Genomic DNA, 8,702 nt, shown 5'->3' with positions numbered 1-8,702 from the left:
AATTTTCAAGATTCAAAACCAAAGCTAAATATACATTCAATCTTTTTTCTTTTGTTTTTCTTTTAATTTTTTTTTTTTAAGGTTTAAGGTTCACAACCAATTTTTTTATTTTTATTTTTTTTTTTAAGATTCACAACCAAAGCTAAATATACATTCAATCTTATTTTATTTTATTTGGCTCAACAATAAAATCAAATACACATTAATTAACATTGTCACATTATTCTTGTCAAATTTTATGCATATCTAGAATTTTTTAAATTTCTTTAAAAAAATTAAGGACACTGTCTAGTGCAGGTTTCGATTTTCTTTTCTATGTTATTTTATTTTGGTATGTATTGTAATTTTCAGAATGGTTTACTTGTTCTGAAATTTCAATTAACGAGTATGAATCTATTTGTTTTATGTTATCACACAATTTATACAATATATATATATATATATATGAATGTATTTGAAAATAAGGAAATTGTAGAGAATCAAAACAAGCATGAGTCGTGATTGGTTAGAAAGGATGGGTACAAAGATTTATTTGCTGGAAAAACAAAAAGGGGATACAAAGTCTTACTAAATAATTTTTTTTTAAAATAAAAGAATTTTTCTTAGTTATGAACAGATTTAACTGAAATCAGCTTGTTTCCCAATGTTATGCTTCATTTATTTAGATAGAAAATATTTTTTAATGAAAAATATTTTTTATAAAAAAAATTAAAAATATATTTTTTTATATTTGGTGGTGGTGGTGATGGAACGAATGTGAAAGTAGAGATTGTGACATAGTGGTGGGGTGATGGCGGCAGTGATAATAGTAGTGGCTATGGTGATGGTAGTGTGACAGTGAAGGTGAGAATAATAGTGATGGTGTTGTGAAATTAGTAAAAATTTAATTGAAAAAACATTTTTTGTTTTTTAAAAGTAACAAACAACAAACTTCGTGGGGGACTAAAGGAAGAAGATGAAGGATGGATTGGGTGTGGTAAGGCATAGATATCTTAAAATGAGTGGTTCAGATTTGTTAAAGGTATAATTAGATTTTGGATAAATTAAAATGAATGGTTCAAATTTGCTAAGAGATCAATGTCTAAGGTATAATGATGGTTTAATGTCTAAAATATCCGTGACTAAGAGATCAACAAACAATTTATGCCCTGATGCAATTTAATATGGGTCTTAGAACACTTTCTTAAAACAGGTTCTTTCACATTTTATTTCTTCAAACAGGCTCTTATAACATTGTAATCAGGTTCTTGTAACATTTAGGGGAGAGAGTGAGAGTGAGAGAAAGAGAGATGGTTGTAATTTTTTTTTAATCTTCCACGTTCTTCCATATTTTTTTTTTCAATTACTAAAACTTATTTGATTGTCTCAAAATTATATATTTGATTATTATAAAACAAACTTTTTAATTAATTAATTAATGTGTATTTGATTTTGTTGTTGAACCAAATAAAATAAAATAAGATTGAATGTATATTTAGTTTTTGTTGTGAACCTTAAAAAAAATAAAAAATAAATAAATAAATAAGTTGTTAACATTAAACATATTAAAAAAGAAAGAAAAAAGATTGAAGGTATATTTAGCTAAAACCTTTATAAAAATAAAAAATAAAAAAAATAAAAAAAAGAAGTTGTTAACATTAAATATATTAAAAAAGAAAGAAAAAAGATTGAAGTTATATTTAACTTTTGTTGTGAACCTTAAAAAAAAAAAAAAAAAAAAAAAAAAAAAAAAAAAAAAAAAAAAATTGTTAACATTAAATATATTAAAAAAGAAAGAAAAAAGATTGAAGTTATATTTAACTTTTGTTGTGAACCTTAAAAAAAAAAAAAAAAAAAAAAAAAATTGTTAACATTAAATATATTAAAAAAGAAAGAAAAAAGATTGAAGGTATATTTAGTTTTTGTTGTGAACCTTAAAACAAAAAAACAAAAAAAATAAAAAAAAAAAAAAGTGGTTGTTAACATTAAATATAAAAAATAAAAATGGAGATTAAAGTGGGTAGGGAAAAATCCAAACCCATTAAAAAATGGGGAGGGTAGTACCCATGGAGAATGGGGAATGGAAAAAAATTCATTATAAGGGAATGGGAATGAGGAATTAATATTCACCCCAATACCCCCCATTGCCATCCCTATCCCTCAACTTTGATTTCCCCCATTTCGATATGCTGATGAGATTCCTCTCTTCTCTCGACTCCCTCTCTCTCTCTCCTCTCTTTCTCTCTCCTCTGCTCCGGAGGCCAGAGATCGCCACCAACCGCCGACCACCACCACTACACGTCTACTTCATCACCCACACTAGTCCTCTCTCTCTCTCTCTCTCTCTCTCTCTCTCTCTCTGTAATCATCGATTGAAAAGCACTTCGCATTCTCACAGAGTCACAATCACCGAAGGCTTCGAGGTTGCATTTTGTAGGGATTTTTGACTCACCGCTATCTGTCGCCAAAAGAGAAACCCGATGGAGGGTTTTTTTTTTCTTTTTTGCGCAGAGCAACAGAGGTAGGATTTTGAACTATTGCTAAAAAAAATTCATCTTTCGTTGGATTTTTTGTGGGAATTTGTTAATTTTTGGGGAAAAATTTCAATTAAAAAAAAACACACACACACACACACAAAACAAGAGAGAGAAAGAGGGGAAGAAGAAACCCACTTGTAAAATTGTTTGATGACAAGTTGAGATAATTCAAACCCCAAAGATCGTTGATTCGAGCAGGATGGGTCCGTGAAACAGATTTCCCGACATATCTAAATGCTCTAAAATAGTCATTGAATTTCGTCGGAGGAAAAAGAAGAAGAAACAGGAATAGGAGAGAAGAGAAAGAAGAAGAAGAGAAGATGAGAGAGAAAGTGACATTCGTGGTGAGAAGAACCCTACAAATCGCTTATTTTGATAAAGAGATTGAATGCTTGAAACCCTAGAAATCTACAAATTTTTGTCAAGCACAGAACAGGGCATACTCATAGTATACAAATCTTTTCTTTTTTTTTTTTCTTTTTCGGGATTTTCTAGAAAGAATCCTCAGAACAAACAAAGCTCCAAAAACTTGCTGATCTTGTAAATTACGCTTCACCCATTGTAAAAGACTTGACCATTGCTCCGGGTAATCTGTATTGATAATGGTCTTGAGGCACTCACTCAGCTGTACTCCGTCAAAAAAACAAAATGAGAGAAAGAGCCAACAGAAAGCAAAAAGATCAATAGCTAAAACATCAAACCTCAATAAATGAGGGACTTGGGCTATAAAGGAAAGAATGTTCTGCCTGATCATGTCTTTATCATTGGGCAAGATCTTTGATTGCTCATCTTTATGGACAAGTGAATGCATAAAGTAAACATTGTAAAAGCAACAATTAAATACAGACACAAATACACACATCTTTTCATCATTCACTTACAAAAAATTGAAAACCTAACATAATCGATTTCATAAACCGAACATAAGAGAGAGAGAGAGAGAGAGAGAGCAGAGAATCGATTGCAGAAAGAGGCCAAATGACGCTTCCCCTCTTTCTCTTCTCTGGTTTTGTGTGTGTGTGTTTTTTTTTTATTGAAATTTTTCCCCAAAACAATGTCGTTTTGGGGCATCGCAAGATTCGCCGCAAGAAAACGCGGTAGAGGATTTGAACTCATATAGAGTATGTATACATAGGATATTTTGATCATTTTATCTACGTTTATCCTCATGACTAAAGTATTAAGAACATGCATCTTCGACCAAACAAAATTTAAAATTAGATTTATAAACCGTACCCTTTAAAATTTTCTTCCAAAAAGTTTGAAAATTGTTAAATTTTACCCACATATTTGTTTTTGAATTTGCCCTCTCCTCTATATGTTTTTTTATACCCCTCAACTTTGATTTCCCCCATTTCGATATGCTGATGAGATTCCCCTCTTCTCTCGACTTCCTCTCTCTCTCTCTCCCCTCTTTCTCTCTCCTCTAATCTGGAGGCCGGAGACCACCACCAACCGCCGACCACTACCACTACTCGTCTACTTCACCACCCACACTAGTTCTCTCTGTGTGTGTGTGTGTGTGTGTGTAATCAATGATTGAAAAGTACTTTGCATTCTCACAGAGTCACAGTCACCAGAGGCTTCGAGGTCGCATTTCATAGGGGTTTTTGACTCACCGCTGTCTGTCACCGAAAGAGGAACTCGATGAAGGGTTTTTTTCCTTTTTCTTTTTTGCGCAGAGCAACAGAGGTAGGATTTTGAACTATTGTTGAAAAATTTTCATCTTTCGTTGGATTTTTTGTGAAAATTTGTTAATTTTTTAACATGCAGAGGATGTGAATCATGAAATTTTGTTTGATTTTGTATGGGTTTGAACATGACAAGGATGGGATTTTATTTGATTTGTGTTGTTGAACATTTTTTGATGTTCATTTCTATTAAGTGTTGAAAATTTGGCAATTTCCATTACTGAAGAACATTTATAGGTTTGCTATTACTAACCCTTCTAACATATGGAAGCTTTTAAAAGAATAACCCTTTACTTTATTTTATTTTTTAGGCTTTATTCTATTGTCATTTCTAAGATATATATATGTGTGGGGACATAATTTTTTAATGACGACACGTGGCCAAGGTGTCACCGGAGTGCTAGTCAAGGTGCCACGTGTCGTGGTCATGATGTCGAGGTAATTTCGGCTAGGCCGAGGCTATCTCCGAGAATACCGAAATTCGGGATAAACGGATAAGGGACAAGAGTCCTAGATTGGGAGAGAATTCTAGTTTGGGTAAGGATAAAACTCTTAGAGAGGCACCCCCATGGGTCTAAGGTACGCTTTTAATATTCTGAATAGTGAGTTAAGCACTTTTGCTATCTTTGACAGATAACTGACTTGATCGTCAGAGGGCCCCCAGGTGGATAAACCACCATCGAAATCTCTTCTTTCTGTTACAGGTCGTTCAGGCTTAATCTGTTTTGCTAGTGTTCTCCAGCTGAGTACTAGTTTGACAGTGTGGTCAGAAAACGACTCATACAATTTGGCGTCATCTGTGGAAAAAGAAAGGAGAATAGATGGCCAATAACAGACAGAAAGAGAAGGTTGGGGACGACACTCCTACTGGGAGCAGGAGGCATATTGACCTTGACGTTGAAGAAGACAACTGCAACAAAGAGACTCGTTATAAGAATCACGGAGAAAAGGACGTCGGCAATGAGGGCGACACGTCAAGGAAATTAGACCAAAATGGGTATTATAACGAGGAAGACCTCCAGGTGTGGAAAGAAAGATGCCTGCGGAGGGACGATGAGATGAAGGGAATGGCGAACAAATTGGCGAACTTGCAAACGGTCGTCAACTTCATGATGCAGAACAATGTCATGCAGCCACCATTCCCGTTACAAGATACGCCGATTCCAGTGGTCGAAAAAGATAGCCGAAAAGATGGGCAAAAAACAGTCCCTACAGTCCCCCAGCACACCAGGACTGAAAAACACTCTCACCGGCCTTTAAGAGAGGTCGGGCAAGGAAAATCAAGAAGGGGAGATTCTAGAAGGATGCATCGCACCAAGAAAGCGGGCCCCAAAGAACATCGGCATGTTCAAGGACAGGAGTTGTGCTTTGACACAACTAATGGAGAAAGGTCCAAAAGGACTCATAATGAAACTGGGAGTAGCGCACCAAAAAAGCTGAAATCTGTTGATAGCCGAGCTTCTGGACAGACCAAGGAGGACTTAAGGGATTATCTCCAGAGGAAGCAACAAAATGCCGAGGTAACTTCCCCTGTCAAGCCGAAAACGCCATTCTCGGTAGGATTGGACAAATTTGAAGCCTCGAAGAGGTTTAACATGCCAAGGTTCCAGATATACGACGGTAAGTTGGACCCCAACTGTCACGTCGGTTTGTACCTGAACTCGATGGCATTATATACTGAGAACAAGCCGTTGCTTTGCAAAGTGCTCCTCTCATCCTTCAGGGAAATTGCATCAGACTGGTTTCACAAGTTACTGAAAAGAACTGTGAAAACATGGGAGGGCCTGGTCGAGATGTTTGTGGCCAGGTTCGTGACAAACAAACTACAGCCATTAAGGGTAGACGCCCTGATGGCCCTGAGAATTGGCGAGGACAAAAGCCTTAGGGCCTATGCCAAAAGGTATTATGAGGTATTCAACAGAATACCACGGTGTAACCAAGAGGTTGCGGTCATATCGTTTAAGAACGGCCTGAAAGATGATTGCTTGCTCTGAAAATCACTGGCAAAGACATTGCCAAAACACATGGAGGAACTTATGACCAGGATAGAAAAGTATGCCAGGGCCGAGGAGGACACGTCGGGAACAAAGGCACCAAAACCAGAGAAGAAAAACGGCTCGCTGAAGCGAAGCCGAGATGATGGTGGATACAACAAACCAAAGGCAGGATTGAGGGCAGCACAAGCAGTCACAACCGTATTCCGAATCCAGGTTTACAAAGTCTTGGAGAAAATTCGAAATCAGCCCTATTAGAGAGCACCAGCAAAGGAACCAGGCGAATTTATAGAAAGAAGCCTTGGCAAGCACTGTGCTTACCACAATGAAGCTGGACATCTGACTTAGGGATGCAGAGCCCTGAAGACACATCTGGAAGACCTGGTAAGACAAGGCCATTTAAGGGACCTGGTAGACGAGGCCAGGACAAGGGAAGAGCAAGCAAGACTACCCCAGGCACCGACAGCACCACCCCCACCAGCACTACAACCGCAGGCAAGCGTACCTCGAGTGAACAATGTGATTCACTCGAAGGTGAATGAGAATGAGATAAGGGGGGAAACACAGAAGGCAAAATACCTACAACATGTGTATCAGGTCGGGATGAAGAGACCTGGGGCAGACGAGAGCCAGGGACTAGTGGTGTCTTTTACTGAGGAAGACCTGGAGATGGTGCAGCATCCACACAATGATGCCTTGGTAATATCCTTCCAGATTGGAGAGTGCCAAGTGAAGCGCATCTTAGTTGACCAAGGCAACTCTTGTGACATCATGTATGTCAGGTGTTACACAGAGCTTGGCCTTCACCAAGATGATATGGAACAGTCCAATGGCCCAATGGTTGGGTTTAATGGAACGCCGACATGGCCACTGGGAGCAGCGAGCTTGGAGGTGTAGGCTGGCACCAAGAAGATAAAAACAGAGTTTACCATAATCGACACCCCCTCCCCTTACAATGCTAGCATGGGAAAGCCATGACTATATGCAATGAGGGTTGTTCCATCAACATTGCATCAACTATTACGGTTCCCAACAGAGCATGGGGTAGAGGAGGTCAGAGGGAATCAGTTGCAGGCAAAGAATTGCTCCATGGCAGCAATGAAATCTACCTGCAACATACGAGAAGCAGAAACAGCAAAGATCGAAGACGAGAACGTAGAAGTCCTGGAGGACGTCAGTAAAGAGCCAGCCAAGAAGAGTGAGGAACCCTAAAGAAAGTCCTTGTCCAGCAAGGGGATGAAGAGCACTTCTTCCTTCTCGGCTCGGGCTTAGCTGAGGAAGAGAAAAAAGAGTTAGAGGCGTTCCTAAGAGCAAACATTAAGGTGATTTCCTGGACGCCGTACGAGATGCCTGGCATTGACCCCAAGGTCACTTGCCATAGGCTGAATGTGGACAGGTCGGCCAGACCTGTGATCCAGCGAGCAAAGAGGCCGACATTAATGCATGTTGAGGTAGTAAAAGAGGAAGTGGACAGACTTCGGGAGGCCAGAGCCAGTCGGGAGGTAAATTACCCAGCATGGTTATCAAACACAGTGGTTGTGAAGAAAAAGAATGGTAAGTGGAGGGTCTGTGTGGACTTTACCAGCCTAAACAAGGCTTGTCCCAAAGACAGTTTCCCATTACCCAAGATTGACCAATTAGTGGATGCCACTTCAGGGCATGGAAGGATGAGTTTCCTGGATGCCTACAGGGGGTACCATCAGATAACCATGTACCCTCCAGATGAGGAGAAAAATGCATTCATCACCCCAAAAGGGTTGTATTGCTACAGAGTGATACCTTTTGGATTGAAAAATGCAGGAGCAACTTACCAAAGATTGGTAACTAAGATGTTAAGACATCTAATTGGCAAAACTATGGAGGTATACATAGATGACATGGTTGTGAAGACCAAAGAACCTGAGGGTCATCTGGAAGACTTAAAGACAGTTTTTGACATCCTTAAAACATATCGGATCGAACTCAATGCATCGAAGTGTGCATTTGGAGTTAGGTCTGGTAAGTTCTTAGGATATTTTGTGACTAGAAGGGGCATTGAGGCAAGCTCAGATCAAATCAAAGCCATCTTAGAACTAAAGAGCCCAACATCGGCAAAACAAGTGCAGATGTTAACTGGAAGGGCTACAGCCCTGAATAGATTCATAAGCAGAAGCTCTGACAAGTGCAAACCTTTCTTCAGCTTAGTGAAGAAAGCCACAGACTTCTTATGGACAGAAGAGTGTGAAGCCGCCCTGACCGACTTGAAGACGTATTTGACAACAGCTCCAGTTCTTTCAAATCTAGTACTTGGAGAGGAGCTATTCTTATACTTGGCAGTTTTAGAGCACGCAGTGAGTGCAGTAGTAGTCAGAGAAGAAAAGGGAGAGCAAAGGGCAATTTACTACGTGAGTAAAACCCTGGCAGATGTAGAGACCAGATACCTACCCTTGGAGAAGTTGACACTGGCTTTAGTAATGGCTTCCAAAAAGCTGAATCATTACTTCCAAGCCCACAGAATTGTG

General features: G+C 38.6%; 1 long non-coding RNA gene across 1 annotated transcript; it reads left to right on the top strand.

Moving 5' to 3' along the window:
- The first annotated feature begins 2,142 nt into the window (after positions 1-2,142).
- On the top strand, positions 2,143-4,376 carry LOC145789460 (uncharacterized). The gene is made up of 2 exons (XR_014327437.1): positions 2,143-2,500; positions 4,082-4,376. It is a non-coding gene; the product is annotated as an uncharacterized LOC145789460 (long non-coding RNA).
- The last annotated feature ends 4,326 nt before the right edge of the window (positions 4,377-8,702 follow it).

Source organism: Camellia sinensis, chromosome 4, assembly GCF_055761805.1.
Source record: "Camellia sinensis isolate YWXY chromosome 4, ASM5576180v1, whole genome shotgun sequence".
In the NCBI taxonomy this organism is placed as follows: domain Eukaryota; kingdom Viridiplantae; phylum Streptophyta; class Magnoliopsida; order Ericales; family Theaceae; genus Camellia; species Camellia sinensis.
Note: the sequence above shows the minus strand (reverse complement) of the source record. Positions and strands in the feature narration are given on the sequence as shown.